The sequence below is a fragment of the Protopterus annectens genome, chromosome 6.part1 (assembly GCF_019279795.1).
Source record: "Protopterus annectens isolate FY-2018-M chromosome 6.part1, PAN1.0, whole genome shotgun sequence".
Lineage (NCBI taxonomy): Eukaryota > Metazoa > Chordata > Ceratodontiformes > Protopteridae > Protopterus > Protopterus annectens.
This window is the reverse complement of record NC_056738.1, coordinates 573,742,748-573,761,665: the sequence shown is the minus strand read 5'-3', so window position 1 is coordinate 573,761,665 and position 18,918 is coordinate 573,742,748.

Here is an 18,918-nt window from a genome sequence, read left to right as displayed (position 1 = left end):
ACAGACACTCAAGAGTGTATGCACACGTCAGGGCAAATATCCAGTATTCCAGAATATTAATGATGCTATGCAGGAAGAAAGGAATTTGAAGAATATGAATGCAGAGAACTGTTTCATTTTATCAGCACTGTTTATGAAAATAGTATTCAGATATAAATACAGAATTTCTATCAGCGTTGTTATTGGAAACAGTATTTGGATATGTGAATACAGAATTTATACTGACTATCAGCACAGTTATTGGAAACAGTATTCAGATGTTGTTGACATCTACCTCCTTTGTACATAATAAAGCATTTTAACCAAACTACAGTGTGTGCAGAATTTATTCTGAAAAGAACAAGAAGATTTAGCCCATAAAGGTGGCACCTGTTGAGCACAATTCTGGGTAATTAACAGAGAGGCATTTATTCCACTCTTATTAGCTGTTTCCAGTTAATTCCAGTACCTTACAGTCATATCAGTTACAATGGGCCAGCCCAGCCAGGAGATGAACCTAGAATTATTGATAGGTGTGGGGGAAAATGTATTCTTTTGCAACTTTGATTTTCAGATTTTTGAATTGTCAGGCTCATAATGTTTGTTCAGACAATTTTTTTTTAAGTATGAGGAATGTTTTGTCTGCAGCTTCTTCTTCTGAGGAAAACCTGCTTTAAGCAATTTATTTTATTCAGGATATTACTGATGTGTGTGTATGACTCCCTTGATACTTCAAGGGGTATGTCCACTGGTATTGTTTTGAGGATGTTTGCATGGCTGCATTCTCATAACCTTTGAGATGATTTTAAACATGAGATTTTAAATTCTCCTTTGGATAGAGATTACATTTTTAGCCTTTCTGCTGCAGAGGTGATCAAAAAGTGTGACAGAAGGAGAAAGTTGATACAGAAAATCTCTAAGATTTTTCAGCCCTCCTTTTCCAATTTTTCCAATGGATTCTCTTAAATCCTCATCCAGTTTTGGTAAGAAATGAAATAAACAATTTTAACAAAATGAGGGCAGACATTTAAGAAGAAATGGCAAAAGGGGTCCCAAGAAGAATTCTAGGAACTTCCAAAACCAAGGACATTCCAATAAGTCGGAATAACTATTTAAGATACCTTGTTACCCCCTGGTACCCTCTTTTGTCTTCCAGAAAGTCTGAAAATCCACTTCTCTTTGGCAACAGATCATTTCACACAAATAAGTTCTTAAAATCATTCATCAAGGTTACAGATGGGAAAGGGAGGAAGTTCCTCCTTTCCAGGGGATAATCCTTTATCCTCTAGACCAGACTCTCTTATTTGTACCTGTGCTTTATCACATGCTGTCCCAGAGTATGAAGGAACCTTCTATCCCTTTCCAGGTGGGAAGCAGGTATTATTTAAGGAATGCTTTAGTGCCAAAGAAAGAAAGAAAATGCTTAGAGACCAGTTTTGGATCTTCCTTTCCTAAACCTATTTGTGATAGTGTCAAATTCAAAATGGTGTCATTTCACAACCTGTTACCACTTGTTCTGCATGCAAGTTTCCTGGTAACACTAGATTTAAAATATGCTGCCACATCCCTATTCATCCAGATTTCAGGTGTTTCTTAAGGTTATGTGTGTCTGGATCACATTATCACTTCTCTGCCTTTACCCTTTGGACAATCTACTGCACCAAGAGTGTTCAAACAGTGTCTAGTTGCAGTCATAGCTCATTGCAGGCTACAGGTTAAATACATTTTCTGCATTTAGACAATTTGCTTATCTTTGCAGAGTCTTTTTCAGTGTCAAGAATCTCTCTCTTGGATGAAAGATCTTTTAAACAATCTGAGATTCAAAGAGAACAGTCAAAAGTCATTCTTGACTCCTCCTCATGAGACTGTGTTATCAACTAGATACAGCAGTTCAAAGAGATTTTCTTCCACAAGAAAACATAGATCTATATCCAGATCTGTTTCTAGTTTTTTTTTTTTTTTTTTTTTTTTTACTCAGACTTGAGTCACTGCAATGGAATTTGGTTCTTGTGGATAAATATTCTCATGAGAAAGATATAGTAGTATCCAAAGTCTTTGCTTTTTCAAATCACAGTGCTAGGGCTTGTCAGATAAGAAATCACTTGGTGGAGACAACAGATATCCCTAAATTCAGGGATCCCCTTCTCCCTCCCATTCTAGGTAGTCAGTCATTACAGACACCATAGACCTTGGGAGCAGTTTCAAGTGGGATCAAAGTGCAGGACACCAAGGACAGATGAAAGCAACTAATTTATAAAGGTAATGCTTGCCCTGATTAAGGCACTCGAGTCTGTGAATTATCTTTGCTCCCCAGGACCTCTGCAAGTTGTTACAGACAATACCACAGTCATATAATACATTAAGAAGCAAGGAGGAATCAGGTGGTACTCCCTTTGCAGACAAGCCATGTTAGCTTGGAATATAGCTTCACAGCACATTCTCACTGTACAGGCACCCTACATTTTAGCTTACAAGATTTGGAGGTAGAAGAAGAACAGTCTAAGAGTTTGTGAAGAATGGTCCTTGCAAAGCCTGATCCAGACTTAGAGGGGGAATCTAGCTTTATAGTGCTTTGTAAATGTATGTACAGAGGACCAAGTTTCTACTTCTAGAATCCAACCTTTTCCAAAAAGCTGTAGATAAAGCAAAGGTACTGGAAGAATGGGCCTTGACCCTCCCTGGAATAGTTTTGTTGTGATGAGAATAACAAAGATAAAAGCCTGGGAGAACCATTTGGAAATCGTCTGTATCGACATAAGTTGTTCCTTCTTACCTTCACAAGAAGAGAGGAATTGCTCTGAAGATCTGAAAGATATAGTCCTGTCAAGATAGTACAGGAGTTGTCTGTGGACATCCAAGGCATTGAGCATCCTTTCTCCATAATTTTTAGATTCAGGAAAGAAAGCAGGAAGATAATATGTCTTAAAGTAAACTTGGATACCATGTTTGGAATAAATGAAGGATTAGTTTTCAAAGAAGCCCTGTCCCTATGGAAGATTAAGTAGGGCTGACTCACCATTAGAGCTTGCAATTCAGGTACTCTTCTTGCAAAGGTCAGAGCAATCAGTAAAACAGTTTTCCATGTTAAAAACCTCAAGTCAGTCAGGTTAGCAGGATCGAACAGAGCAAGTGTTTTCTTCTGTAGCACAAAATTAAGATTCCAAATAGGCCACCCATTTTCTTGGAGGCAGCATATGTAAAACCACATTCACAAACATTATGATATGACAATGCACTGAAAGAGGAGGATCCATGGGCAAACATGCTGAAATGGCCAAGAAAAGAACCTTGATAGAGGAATGCAAAAAGTCATAGGATAGTATCTTACACAGATATTGTAAATCTAGAAGAAAATTAGCTATGAATGGGTGCTGGTTATGTTGTTGGCACCAACTAGAAAACCTTTTCCATTCACTCGTATATTATTTTCTAGTAGAAGGCTTTCTTGCCTCCATTAGTACATATTGCACATTCTCAGAAAACAGGTGCCTAAAAGGGCTTAAGACCATATCATCCAGGCAATTATATCTGCAGGTGTCAAATGCCCCTGTAGTGTGAGTAGATGCAGTCTGAGTAGAAGCTGGTGGTAATGGCAAGTAGGGAATCGCCATGATGATCTTGGTGGATTCCTTCTGAATCTTCAGAATACCCTGGATATTGGTGGAAAGGGTGGAAAAGCATACAGGAACATTCCTGTCCAAGGAAAAAAAAGGCAGTTGTCTTTCAGGCCTTCTTGCATGGAGTTCTGGACACAATCTTGCAAGTTGATTGTTCAGAGAAGAGGAAAAGATGTCTACTTGAGTGAGTCCCCACAGATGGATCAAATCTTGCAAGACGTCCCTGATCTAGTTTCCATTCATGAGGTCTTTCCTTGTCCTGCACAGCATGTCTGCAACATGATTTTGCTCTGAAGGTATATAAGATGCCTGTACAGTGAGAATGTGCTGTGAAACTATTCCAAGCTAAGATGTCAAGTCTGCAAAGGGGATATGACCTGTTCCTCCCTTGCTTGTTGATGTACCATATTACTGTGGTATTGTCTATAACCACTTGAAGAATTCCCACTGGTACAGAGAGTTGAGTGTCTTGATCAGGGCAAGCATCTCCTTGATCTTTGTGCTTGCATCTGTCCTTGGTATCCCATACCCACTGTGTTTGCTCCCTAAGCATAGTCCAAAGCATCTGTGAAGTCTGACTGCTTTGGAGCAGGGTGGGAGAAGGGGAGACCTGGATTTAGGATATCTGTTATCTCCACTAGAAGATTTCTCTTCTGACAAACTCCAGCATTGAAATTTGAAAAGATGAAGGACTTTGACGATGGGACCAAAGATATTTCCGATATTATTGCATCTTTTTCATGTAGAGTCATGCTTGGGGTATCATGAGAATCATAGATGCTATGAGACCCAAAATCTTGAGGTATTCCCTCCCAGTGACAAAAATCTTTATGGCAACCCTTAGAACCAGATCTAGATAAAGATCTTTTTTTCCCATGGAAGACAAGCTCTTTTGAACTGAGGTATTGAGTTAACATCACCAGAACACAATCCTGTGTGAAGGAGTCAAGAAAGACATTTGAATGTTCTTTTGATTTCCCATTTCATGTAAGAGATCTCTCACTCAAGAGAGAGATTCCTGACACTTTGAAAACAACTCTGCAAATATAAGCAAAACATCGAAATATGGAACATTGTAGATCATCTGTAGCCTACAATGAGTTATAACTGGAGGTAGTCACTTTGTGAAAACATTCGTGCAGTAGATAGTCCAGTGGGTAAGGAAGAGAACTGATAATGTGATCCTTTACACAAAACCTTAAGAAACATCTGAAGCCTGGATGAATAGGGATATGGTGATAAAGATCTTTTAAGTCTAGTGTTGCCAGGAAACTTGAAAGAGGAAGATGAGATAACAGGTTGTGAAGTTAAATAATTTTGAATTTATGCACGATCACAAACAGGTTTAGGAAGAAACTGATCTCCAAGAAATTTATTTCTTTGGCATTAGGAATATCATTGAATAAACTCCATCCCCATCTGGGAAGGAGGAACTAGTTCTGTCACTCCTTTGGGCAGCATGTTGATGATGAACCAGTGGAAAAAGAAGTCTGATCTGGAGGATGAGGAATGGCCCCATGGGAAGGAGGAAATTCCTCCCACTGCCATCTTGCAACCTTGATGAGTGATTTTCAGAACTCATTTGTCTGAAACTACCTGTTGCCAAAGACTAAACTAGAGATTCAGTCTTTCTGGAAGAAGAAAAGGGCCAGGGTGAGAGGTGTTCACAAGGTGTCTTGAATAGTCATTCAGACTTGTTGGACTATCCTTGGTTTGGGGATGACATTTTTTGGAACCCCTTTACCATTTCTTCTTAAACATATATTTACCTGCATTTTGTTGAGTCAAAGTTTAACGAGTAGTTTGAAAATCCCTTGGAAAATTTGTAAAGGAGGGCTAAAAAAAATCTTGAGTATCTGGATCAACTTGCCTCTTTTATCATACTTTTTGATCACCTCTGCAGCAGACGGCCCAAACACTAAATCTCTTTCCAAGGGAAAAGTTAAAATCTCATTTTAACATCATATGGGAGGTTCTGAGAATCCAGCCCTGCAAACAAATGTTCTTAAAACATTACTAGTGGCCATAACCCTGGGAGAAGTTTCAACAGAGTCAATGTGTAGTGATCTGTGCAATAGAAGAAACTAATTGATTTAAAGCGTTTTTTCCTCACAAGAAGAAACTGTATATAAAACATTCCTTGTACTTAAAGAATTTGTTAGAACAAACTTTAAAATATGAGCCTGACAATTTAAAAATCTGAAAATCAAAGTTGCAAAAGTATACATTTTTCCCATCAAACAAGAATTGTGGCACTCGAGATAAATGATTCACTTATGTTTTAGATCTGAATAAAACTTTTATACTGCCCCATTGTTTGGCTCACTTTTATGTTTTTTTTTTGGATACAGTTTTGGATACATTTTCCCATACCTATCAATAATTTTTCCATTTAATCAGAAAGAGTAGGACTGGAATTAACTTTGTGTTTATCAGCAGTGGGATCAACCAAGCTATAGCTGTTGGGTCATGTTTATGAATAGTGCATAACACGTTAAGACTGAGGAATGTAACACATCCTGTCTGCCTTTCTTGGGGCAGCTGGCTATCAAGAAAACTGCAGGCAGTAACACACATCCTGTAAAGCAGGCAGGACAGGAGGAATGGGTATAGGTTCTGGGAAATCCTTCTGTAACAACTCAGTATTTTCTGAGGGATTGAGAAACCTCAGTGTTTTCCTACTGGAACACTGGCACATTCTAGCAATAGTTTAACCATGAGAACCCCCCAGAGTGAGAATCAGAAACTGAGCTCTCCTCTGATTCTGAATCAGAAATATGAGGAAAAAATCCTCTATTCATCTCTGCATTTTCCTTTTCAAAATCAGAGTCTTGAATAACTAGGAAAAGTAGAATTCCTCTTTCTTTTACCAGAAACTACTCTACAAGAAGGACCAAAAGCCTGAAATAAATCCTGAGCCAGACCCAGTAAACTACTCCTATCTAAAGAAAATTGAGGAGTAGATGCATGCTTAGTTTGCTTTTGACAGGAAAAATAGGGCCAATCATGGCAGCAGCAGCCTCCCCATGGATAGGCATAGCAACAAGAGTGGCCCTCCCTTGTCCACTGAAGAGACCCCAACAGCAACAGAGGACATGGCTAGCTACTCGTCCATGATCTCTGTATGTACTACACCAGAGGGATCTGGGGTAAATGATGATTTGTCTGAGGTGCAACAAATTTGTACAGCAGAGTCACCCACCTGCAGCTGAGGCAAATTAGTAGCCTGCTGTGGTGGCACAGGCTATTTGCTTAGCTTTTTATTTTTATGGTTGGAAGAAGGACTGACTGTGGGACTGGTAGTCTCTTCCATGGTCAGCTGATACCTCTTTCCAGGGGAAGATAAGCAGCAGGTGCTAATAAAAACTACCAGTCCACAAACGTTACTTTTTTGACAGATAAACACAGTAAAAAGCACTTAAACACTATATCATCCCCATAAAAGTAAAATAAACAATTTCTTCATAGAGGAAAATTTTCAGTTATTTTATACCGCTTTTAAACTGAAAAAAGAGTGCTCTGTCTAAAAGTACATCACTGAATCAAGACAATCCATTAAAACACAACACTCCTACATTTCAAATAGCTTTCCTGAAGAAGAAAGAAATAAAACATCAACAAAATTAAGGAAATGGAAGTATTTCCTCCAAAATAACTTATATGTCAAGCAAAAGAATAGCCCAAGCTGATTATCGGTCCTTGAAAGCCTCACAGAAGTGTACTGTTTGATGGCAGTATATGCTCTGAGGGGCTTTGTGTCTAAACTTATCTTTTACTCATCCCAGCTTGAGATGCCTGACAGTTTGGGCACATGGAAGATTTCCTGATGCTTTGGAAGTTGGCCAACTGTTATATCCTTGACAAGATATAACCCATATAGGTAAGGCTACTGCAGCAATGATAAATATTTTGAACATCTGTATGCAAATGTTCTTTCAGGTAGAACATAAGTGCACACGTTCAACAAAGGAACTTTGTTTTATTTATTTTATAGACACATTATCATCTAACTACTTTTATTACAGTGACAAGGCTTTTTGTTCAAATAGCTGCATACTGTTAGTGAAGATTTAGCCTTTGGATGTGTTTATTCTACAATGTCCTTGACAGATTTTTCAGTGGAACTTCCCCAACTGTACACACACACCCTATATGAATACTGACCAATTGTAGCTGATACCCTGCATAGTTACTTTAAGACAAAGTTAGAAAGCTGAGAGGGATTGCTTTAAAATTTTGAAAAGCAGGCCCATTCAAGTTCAATTATTCATCCACTAAAATGGAAATACCCATTGGGAGAGACCCTATTCATCAGATCATCAGCATGGTGAGAAATTTTTATCATCATCTTAATAGTTTCATAGTTTCATAGTATAGTACTAGGCTATCTGCCCTAAGGCATTTATAAGCCTAGCCAAAGTGTATGTGGCTTTCGCCACCCCATGTAATGCTACAAAAGGGTAACATTTAAATTAAATTTAGTTTACTGTGCCTCTATCTAGCAATGACACAGAGATGACCCCCAGGGTAAACCTATGATCACCCATCCATTCGTCCAGATTTCTCTTGAAGAGAGTCAGTGAGGGGCTCTGCCTAACATGGACAGGTATCCTGTTGCTGAGTGCGGGAAGCCTCTGGGTTATGAATCTGTCCCTCCAGCATGTCCTATTCATATTTGTGCTGACGTTTAGATCTTTAGCTCTCATGGCTCTGATGGATTTGGATTTTTTGAGGTGGAGCATGTCCATTAATTCTGAATTGGACATGGCCTTGTACGTAAGGCACAGATCACCTCTGAGCAGGCAGTATGCTACTGAATAGAGCTGGAGCTTTTTCAGTCTGGCAGCATATGACATATGCTGGAGACCCTTGATCCTCTTGGTAAGGTACTTTTGGGGTCTCTCCAGCTGCTGCAGGTGCCGGGTGAGGTACATACCAAATGGGGCATTGTACTCAATCATAGGCCTGATAAGGGAGGAATATAAGGCTACAATGACATCCTTTGATCTGGATGTGAATCCCTTCATGATAAGGTGGGCAAGGTAGAAGGTCTTTCTAACCACTTTGGCGATGTGGGTGTCAAATGGGAGGTCACTGTCAACTTGGGTCCCCAGGTCTCTGATTACTTTTTTCATACTTAATGGATTACCACCTATGTGGTAATTTGTGTGTACTTTGTTTTTTCCAAAGGGGATGACTATACATTTTTTGGCATTTAGTTTAAGGCCATGACTCTGGCACCAGTCGTCTGTTTCTGTGAGGCCCTTCTGGAGGATGCATGTGTCAGCTGGTGTGTCGACTATGGCACCTAGTTTGCAGTCGCTCAGAACTTTGTCAGCCACAACCCCCCCTATGTTTGCCTGCACATCTGAGAAATAAATGCCGAACAAGAGGGGTCCCAAGACAGAGCCCTGTGGGACTCCACTTGTGACTGGCTTAGAGTCTGACATAGCTCCAGCTATTCTGACTTTGTGGGTTCTGTCCTTTAGCCAGTTTGCAACCCATTTTGTGACAAACGGGTTTACATTTAAGCTGTTGAGCTTGTCTATGATGCCTGAGTGGGGTATTGTGTCCAAGGCTTTTGCCAGATCCAGGTAGGCTGTATGAACTGCTTTGCCTTCATCGATGGCTCTAGTGACTGTTTCAAAAAAGTCCACCAGGTTTAAAAGACAGGATCTGCCTTTTACAAAGCCGAACTGGGTAGGGTCAATTGTCTGTAGGTCCCCGATGTCTTTGTTTATGAGTTCCATAATGATCCTTTCCATAGCTTTGCAGACCAGGCTGGTCAAGCTTATGGGGCGGTAGTTTCCAGGGTCTGTAGAGGTGCTACCTTTGTGGAGTGGGACGACTGTAGCTGTACGCCAGTGTTCAGGGACGTAGCCTGTAGCAAGGCTAAGATTAAACAGCATTCTTATGTGCGGGTTTAGCTCCTGTGGGAGTTCACGTAGCACGCAACCCAGGACACCATCAGGTCCCATGGATGCTGTATTTTTAGCTTTGCTGAGGGCAGCTCTCACCTGGACATCTGAGATTTCAGGGAGGTTGCATTCAGCTGAGATATTTATTTCGTCTTTTGGGGGAGAGGGAGGGGAGAAATTTGCACTGAACCTGTCTGCCAGTATGTTGGCAATATCTGTGGGTTCAGTGTATTTTTTGCCGTTATGAACTAACTCTGCGCATATCTGAGGGTTTCTGCCCAGGTTTCTAACATAACTGAAGAAGGCCTTGTGATTATCTTTAGTGTCCTTAGCGATTTTTCTCTCGAAGTTGGCCTTTGATGATTTTATTAGCGTAGTTTTTTGCTAGTGCTGATCAGGGATGCCTTCCCTTTATGGGATTTTGCTCTGTCTTGCAGTAGCTTCTTTCTCTTGTTATAAAGTTTGTTTATGGCTGGGGTCCACCAGATAGAATGCCTGCCTTTGGTGGAAAGGGTCTTCGTTTTATTTGGGATTGCATGATCCATGCATTCTTGGAGATGCCCGTAGAAAGCATTTGTGAAGGATTCAGCAGTGTGGGATGTGGTTTCCACTGGCCCAGGGGGCTTGAAGGATACCATTTCAGTCCTAAGGAGTGTAAAGTTGGCTTTTGAGAAGTTTCTCACTGTGGTCTTTTGTGCTGGGGGTGGAGGTGGGATATGAATATCTAGGGTTATTAGTTTATGGTCTGATCTCACTAGTGAGGGGTATACTTCCGGTGTTGAGCATTTTGTCCCCATGTTTGTGATGATCAGGTCAAGTATATTATTTCCCCTTGTGGGGAAGGTGACTAGTTGTTCCATTGCATTTGAGTTGATGAATTCCAGGAACCTTTGGGCTAGGGTGTTGGGGCTTGAGTAATGCACCCAGTCTATGTTTGGGTAGTTGAAGTCTCCCAATATGATGGTATTTGGTGAGACATTCATATCCTCCAGTGTCTTCAGGAAGGCTGCATGGAGTTCCTGAGATTGCAAGGGTGGTCTGTAGCATGCTACAAGTTGTATAGCAGTTTTGCCTATGGCTAGTTGCACATGGATGGTCTCCGATGCTTCGTGCATTGCCACTAACCTGGAGGTGTGGGTGTCTTTAATGAATATGGACACTCCCCCTCCTTTTGTGGTTCGGCCCAGGTTTTGGGGCCGAAATGCATGATACGAGGTATAACCTGGTAGGGCTGGGGTGCTCTCAGGAGCCTTGAACCAGGTTTCAGTTACTGCACAGACATCGATGCTCTCCATACTGAGGAGTGCTTCGAGAGCCTGCATTTTGAGATTTAGACTTCTGGCATTGAGCAGCATTACCCTTATTTTTTTTCCTTTATTGTTTTCTAAGGTGGTGGGTTTGTCTTTTGAGCCTTGCCTAAAAAAGGCACTATAGGGGTGGCAAGAGCCTTAGCCAATATCCGGAAGCCCAGTGGTGACAGGCGCAAGCCATCCCTTGTGAAGCAGCGTGGCTTGTCCAGCATGTCATCCCAAGCAGACAGATATTGGATCTCCCTAGAATGACACCAGTAATTGAGCCAATTACTAAAGCTGATCATCTTGTCTTTGTATTGTGGCATCATTCTTGGTGAGGGCAAGATGCTGCTCAGGGTCAGTGTCATACCGGCCTGGGATACATAATCAGAGAGCTCCTCTATGTCTCTTTTCATGTAGTCCAAGGAGGTACGTCTCAGGTTATTCACGCCGGCATGGACAATGGCGGAGTCATATTTGTACTTGCTTTGGAGTGACCTGAGTGCTTGTGTTATGTGGCGGATCCTAGCTCCCGACAGGCATCTCACCGTTACCCTCTCTTTGTTCAGCCTGGTAAGCGGGACGTCAGTGTGTCTGACTATAGAGTCACCTATTACTAGTGTATCAGGCATGGTGTTTCGCCTTAAGGGCTGTGATTGTTTGGCACACTGACTTTGTGTACTATGTTTTGCATGTGCAGAGTTTTGAGGTGGTATTTTCTTGGATGTCTGCTTTGTGAGCCTCTGTTGTTTCGGTAAGTTTTTTATTAGAGCATCCGAGTATGTCTTTGTGTTATTATGTGTTTGGTTTGCAGTTGTGGTTGGTTTATGTGAGACTGGGTTTGTTGTGTGTGTGGTTACCTTCTCCTCCTGTCTGGTCTTGCTAGTCCTGTGTTGAGAGAGAGTTCAGCTTCTAGTTTGGCTATATAGTTGCATCTCTCACATGTGTCTGTGTTTGTTGGGAGGAGGAGAGGGTTGTCTGTGTACATGAGACAATTGTAACATTGTCTCAGGATTCCCAGATTAACCAGCTGAACTGGAGAGGACGTCAGTAATATACTACTCGACATGCCAGAATAGTATAAGGGGGTGATGTGTAACTGGGCCAGAGAGAGGACTTTAAAGGGAAGTGGGTATTAGCACGGGTTGTAGGTGGATGTAGTGCTTACATTAGTTTAAGAGTGCTTCACTTAAAAGAAAGGTTTTAGGAGCAAGTGCTAGGCTTATGATAAAGCGAACAGACTGATTTTGTTGAAAGTAGAGCTTTCTTAAGGGAAAAATTGAAGTGCAGACTTGGCGGAGCCAGGAATAGTTTAAGCCTGTTAAACCAGCTCTGTGCTATGCACACAATCGCGCAAAGCCGCGCAAACGCGGATTTTAAACAGGGAACTTCAAAAGAGCTGGAAATGGTCCAAAACGACCAATTACTACAAGCTCTTGTACTGAGGTCACTCCTTCAGGGACAGATAGGCTGCTCAAGGCTCCCCACTCCCACTGGTGAGCAAAGAAACTTCCTTCTATCCAAGTAAGGCAATGGACAACACAGGAACTACACCACAGTCCAGAATACAGCAAAGCCTGCATACTGGTCTAAACTAGTCGAGAAAGGTGGGAAAACAAGGATATATATTTTTTTTTGTTTGTTTTTTAGGTTAAAAAGTACACAGAAATGCAGGAAAAACAGTAATAAATCACTTACACAGACTAGCTCACTTTAGTGGGTAGCCTCAACAGTTAAATTTAACAACAAACTTTCGACCAAATGTAACTTTAAGTGCAGATAATGTACAATGCAAAAAACAGGTAATAAAGCAGTTTAAACTTGTTCAAAGTAAGAAAAGGAAGGTCTCTCAGGTAAAAACAGCAAAAAAATACTTAGATCAGGAAAGTAGTCACTTTTCTCAGTTCTCTGCTGCTAGCATCACTCTGCAGGACCACGAGGAGCTGTTTCTGAGTAGTATAGCCAGAAAAAAGAGTGAGGAAAGTGTCATTCTAATTCTCCCAGAATTTGACTATTCATTTGATAAATCCTTTTGAAAAAAAAGGATGAAGGCTTTTAATTTCTATTACATTTAATGACCAAGATGATACTGCTGCTATTTGAATTTGGTCTACCAGATGGCAAACACTTCCTGTTATCCGATGGCATAGATGAATTCCATTCATCTAATTTTTCTGAACCTCTGTTGTAGCTTCTTAATTCCTGACAATGGTACTTTGGAGCGAAAAACAGCATCCTCATCCTACTTAAGAGTTTTGATGGGCTGTATCCCACTTTCAAAGTGCAAGACATCAGATCCTTAGCACCCTCATGATCAAATCATGCCAACAGTGTGTAAACCAAGCATTACCCACGCTTTATCTTAGCAATAATTCATAACTATAAAGAGGGCTAGGAGAATCATAAGCAGGTAAAATGGCATGCTCAGAATAATCTTGCCAAATCCAAAGGAGTCTGTTTTTGTCACCTTCTGAAATTACTGGGTCATATTTGTTGGTCTCAATGGCATTTCATTATTTTTTAATAAAGCCTTGTCCTGTCATGTAAAAACACTTTTTTCTGCATTTCAACAACTGTCCCTCATTTCTCTCAAGTATGTCAAATATAGGTGAATATGCTCATTTTACAAAAGCAGCTTCCTGCTGCCTTGATTTTTTTTTTATATTTGGGCTTTAGACTATCAGATTCCACTTGATGAAGTGAAGAGAACAGTGGATGACTTGGCATAGTAAGGCTTGTGTGTTTATTGAGGTCTTTACCTCGATGCTTAATAGTTTGGAAAAGGGTTGCTTTTGTCTTCAGTTTTCTCCCTAGTGCTAGTCTGTAAACATGTTACCCAAAAATGTTGCAGTGGTGTGTTTCTGAATTTAAATAAATCCCATCAGTAATCTTGCTTTGAACTAAAAGTACACTTCCACTTGGTGTCTTTAAATGCCTGGACTTGGATTGCTCTTAACTTGTCCATTAGATTGATATCTCTGAATGATCATGCATGTTTGATGCTCCATTAATGTGTAATGTTGTGAAATACCTGGCTTACAAATTAAGGACCCATGTCAGATATGAAGATGTCTGGAATCCTCTGTCTTAAAAAAATGCTTCAAAGAGCATAATGACAACATTAGATGAGGTCTCTTATTTCTATCAGCTCAGAATGTGTTCAGTAGTATTCAAAAAAGATTAGTAAATGACACTTCTTAAAATGAAATAAGATGGGGACTTTTTCTTTGTCTGAAGTCTTGTATGAAATCATTTTGCAAGAAATGTCCACTCTCGTTATCCCTGGTGTGATTCAAGTTATTCTCATTAGGAGTAATACATAATTATTGACCATGGGATGGGTAAGGCCAATCTATAACCAGATGGGATCAGTTATTTCAAACACAAAAAGGGAAAATGGATTCTTAAAATGGCCCACGGGCAGCTAGTATAGTACATACCTGTGAAACTATTCTTTCTGTTAAATTTTGTTTAGGGAATATTCTACAAATTTAAGAGTATCTCTCACAAACATTTCAATTTGATGAGGTAATGCCATACCCAAACTTGATAGCTTATGTCTCCTCTATTTTATTATTCTAAGTCTAGCACATCGCAAGAATTCTCCCTAGCATTTTGCTCTGCAGCTGGGTAGGTACTACTTCATTGTGGGATATGAATAAAGAATTATGTGCAAAGTTGATTTTATCACAAAATGTAATGTGCGCTCCTACATTCTTGCCATCTGAATTTGAAAAACATTTTTTATATTCCACAAGCCAACCTGGGATTGATATACATCTTGATACTTGAATTTTAGTAACTGAGTACAGAATCAAAGGAGGTTACTAGGCTAATGGCCCCCAGGGCCCTTACAAGCCTAACTAAGTCCAACCCATGTTCCCAAGTGTGTTTGGATCAAGCAGGCACTAAAATTAACACCCATTGCCCCTGTCCAAGAAGGACACAAGTATAACCCCCAGGGTGTATTTCCACTGACCCATCCAATTGTCCAAATTATGCTTAAATAGGGCCAATGAGAGGCTTGTTACAAAGGTGGGGCAACCTCTGTGAGACAAATCTGTCTCTCCAGCAAGTTCTGTTGATGTCACCAGGTTAAGGTCCTTTGAGCAAGTGACTTTTGTGCCATTTTAGTTGTGAATGTGCAGCATTTCCATTAATGTTGGGTCAGATATTCCTCTCTCTGCAAGCCACAGGTCACCTCTAAGCAGTCTGTATGACACAGTAAAATGACAATGATTTAAGTCTGCCTGTATAAGACAGGTCTTGAAGACCCTGAATTTTCTTGGTAAGGAACCTTTGTGGTCTCATCAGTTGCTGCAGGTGTTTGGAAAGGAACATAGCAAAGGGAGCACTGTACTCTATTATTGTCTGATGAGGGAAGAGTACAGGAGGGTTACAACATCTTTTTTGTTTCTGGAGGCAATGCCCTTACTTATGAGATGAGCAATATAAAATGCCCTTTTTACCACTATGGAGACATGGTGATCAAAGTTAAGGTTGCTGTTGACCTGTGTACCCAGATCTCTCACTACTGACTGTGTGCTTGGGGTATTATTATTGATGTGGTAGTTTGCAGGAACATCACCCTTGCCGAAAGGGATCATAATGCATTTTTTGCATTAAGTTTAAGACCATGATTTTGGCACCAGTCATTAGTCTGCGTAAGACCTTCTTGAAGGATGTTGACATTGCTTGAGGTTTCAATGATCTCTCCCAGTTTGCAGTCATCAGAAAACTTTGTCACCCACAGTCCTTTAGTTTTAGCTTGTACTTTGGTGAAGTAGATTCTGAATTATATACATTTTTGCAGCCTTTACTCAGGATAAGTTGGGGCTATTAACATCACTTCTAAGTTACAGTCTTAAATATTTGCTTTCTTTGAGGTAAGCCCAGCTTAATGTTTCAGCAGTATGCATCTCTGTCTTGTTTATATACCATTGTCAAGTTATATCTCTGTAAAGACAACAGTATTTTCTGTGGATTTAGTAACACTTTAGGTAGGTACTTAAAATGTTCTGCAATGTTTTATGGTCAGTTTCAACACAGACCTGTCTACCATATATATACTTGTAGAACTTTTCACATGCATAAATGCCGAAATCTCTTTCTTTATCTGACATATCTTGTCTTGCAATCCCTCAATTGTGGATCCTTAGGCAATAAGTTGACCTTATAGTAAAAGCTCTGCTACAGTACCAGACTGACTTGCATCTACTTGGCAACATATTGCTTTTTTATATAGTTGCAAATATTTGGAAATAGTAACAAATGTTACAGATTCTTTCACAAGTTTTTAAACTTTGTAAAACATTTTTTAATGTGCCAGCTCCCTGCGCCACACTGTGTCTTTCTCAGGTAACTTCGTTTATGGCATACACACTTCTGATAGGTTAGAAATGAGCATAAAGTACTCTGTTATGACAAATCTCAGTAAAACATGCATAGTAAAAGTTTGTTTTCATTTGGACAGCTACTGTCACCTTTTCAGGATAAAGTTTAACACACTGACTTGTTAAAATATGTCCCATATAGTTAGGTGTCTTAAATAATTGGCTGAACCTTTTTTGAGTCTTTTGAGTCTTAAAGTACTTTTTAAGCATTATTGGATCTTATACTGTGCTTTAGTTGCTCCCCACAGTATGTCATCAATGTTTACAATAGTTTCCAGATATTCAGTGCTGTGTGACAACTCATTGAAAAACATTAGGCATGGGAACAATTCCAAATGTCATTTTCAGGAATCTGGACATTCCCTGTTTGAGCTATCTGGATACAGGTGGTTTACCAGAAAATTTGTACAGAAAATTATGCAACTATATCATGATTCTACTGGATAATGTTGTCTTATTATGGACTAATGCAGATTCTGATTTTATCCGGTTTAAGTACTGCTACCATGTTGTTTATCCTTGGAGTAGAGTTATCTCTTCAATATATTTGCAATCACACATACTGGATCCATTTTTTTTAATTCCCTCTTAGTTCTCTGTCTCAGTGCTGTATAGGAATCCTTCTTGGTGCATGTATAATTTGAAACATCAGTGTTTATATTTGTAGTATACTGACCTCAAATATATGCATACAAATATTTCAATCACATGCATTAATGGCCCTTCTAGCCTGCCAATATACCACAACAATTGCTCCAAAAATACAAGTCCAGGCTGTTCTTAAAACTATCTAAACTAGTGTTTGTTTTAATGTGATTTGGTAGTCTATTCCATACATCAGCTGCTCTCTCAGAGAGCCAATTAGTACACTTCTCATTCCTACAATTAGTACACTTCTCATTCCTATTAGTACACTTCTCATTCCTACAATTAGTACACTTCTCATTCCTACAATTAGTACACTTCTCATTCCTACAATTAGTACACTTCTCATTCCTATTAGTACACTTCTCATTCCTACAATTAGTACACTTCTCATTCCTATTAGTACACTTCTCATTCCTACAATTAGTACACTTCTCATTCCTATAGAATCTTCTACATAGGTTATCTGATGATTCTCTACTACTTTTTGTTTATCCCAAACATTCCCAGAGTTAGTTGTTTATAAATGCCTTATATACCTGAACAAGGTCTCCTCTTAAATATCTATATGATAATCTGTACAATTTCAGATATTTTAGTCTTTCATAATAACTTATATTTTCACATCCATGGATGCCCTTGGTATATTTCTGCTGTACATTTTCCAGTTTACTCATGCTTGTTTTCTTATAAGGTTTCCATATTGTTATTCCATACTCAAGATTGTGCCTAATGTAACTAACAAAAAAAATATTTAATTTCTGATTTCCTTGACTTAAGAAATATTTTTATACAATCTGTAGTGCCATAACTATCAGTAACCAATTGGTTAATATGATTAGAAAAACTCATAGCTGGATTTACACATATGCCCAGGTCTTTAAATGAATCTACAGTTTGAATCACTGTATGTTGTATTAAATATTCACCTTTCAATGTATGTCTCCCCAATCTCATATGCTTAGTTTTTGATGTATTTATCACCATTTCTCCTATGCTCAAATAGTTAATTTAGTCAAGTTCTTTTGCAGACATGACCTATCTGTAACACATGTAATCAGTTTACCCAATTTCAAGTAATCTGCATACAGAGTGTAGAATACCTCAGATGAAAAAGATAGATCTGAAAGGTACACTCTAAAGAAGTACGGCATAAGATAGAGCCCCATGGAACACCCTGACCATAACCAAGAAGTTCAACTGTCCAATTTCTGTATGATACGTGCCATGTTCTATTTTTAAACAATACAACTATCTATCTTGATCTGTTTTGTATATGACCCTATCAAATGCTGAAGTTAAATCTTTATTATATCACAGAACAAATTTTCATTCATAGCTATTATATTGTTATAGAACATCTTGTTACAGGTTTTAATAGATCTGTTTTCAACATATGCATGCAGATATGTAGTTTCAAGTCCCAACCTTTCTACTTCTGACAATAACTTATCAAATATTATCTTCTCCATTATTTTTCCACAAAATGAAAGTAGACTTAAAGGTCTCTATGCCTCTGGGTTTGTCCTTCTCTCCTTTCCCTTAAAGACAGGTTTAATAAGTACATGTCTCTAATCTTGAATAATCTCCCCATATTTACACGACCCAGTGACTAATAGACATAATGGTACTGTAAGTTCTTGTTGAAGTGTCCTCAGGTAATTAGTACTAATTCTGTCTCCTCCCTGCAGTTTTTTTTGGATCCAGTTTGCATAGTTCTTTGTCCTTAAAATCTAATTTGATTTCAGTATCTGAGGTTATCTGGATGTTACTAGGACAATTTATCACCCCCTTTGTGGAGTCAAACTTCACTGCATAAGATTTTGTAAATATATCTATAACCTGTTGTCTGAGAATAAATTTAGAATCTGCACACAGCTTATCAATGTGTGTATCTTTACTCCTTCTGCATGTTACGTATCTAAAAAATGGTGTCCTATTATGCTCAATATCTTTATTAGTTTTACAGCGACTGTTTTGCTTTCACTTGTGTACATTGGTTTAGATTTCAGTTTGGCAGAATTATCTAACAACAGATTAACCTTAATAACCCCATGGTCACTGCATATCTGTG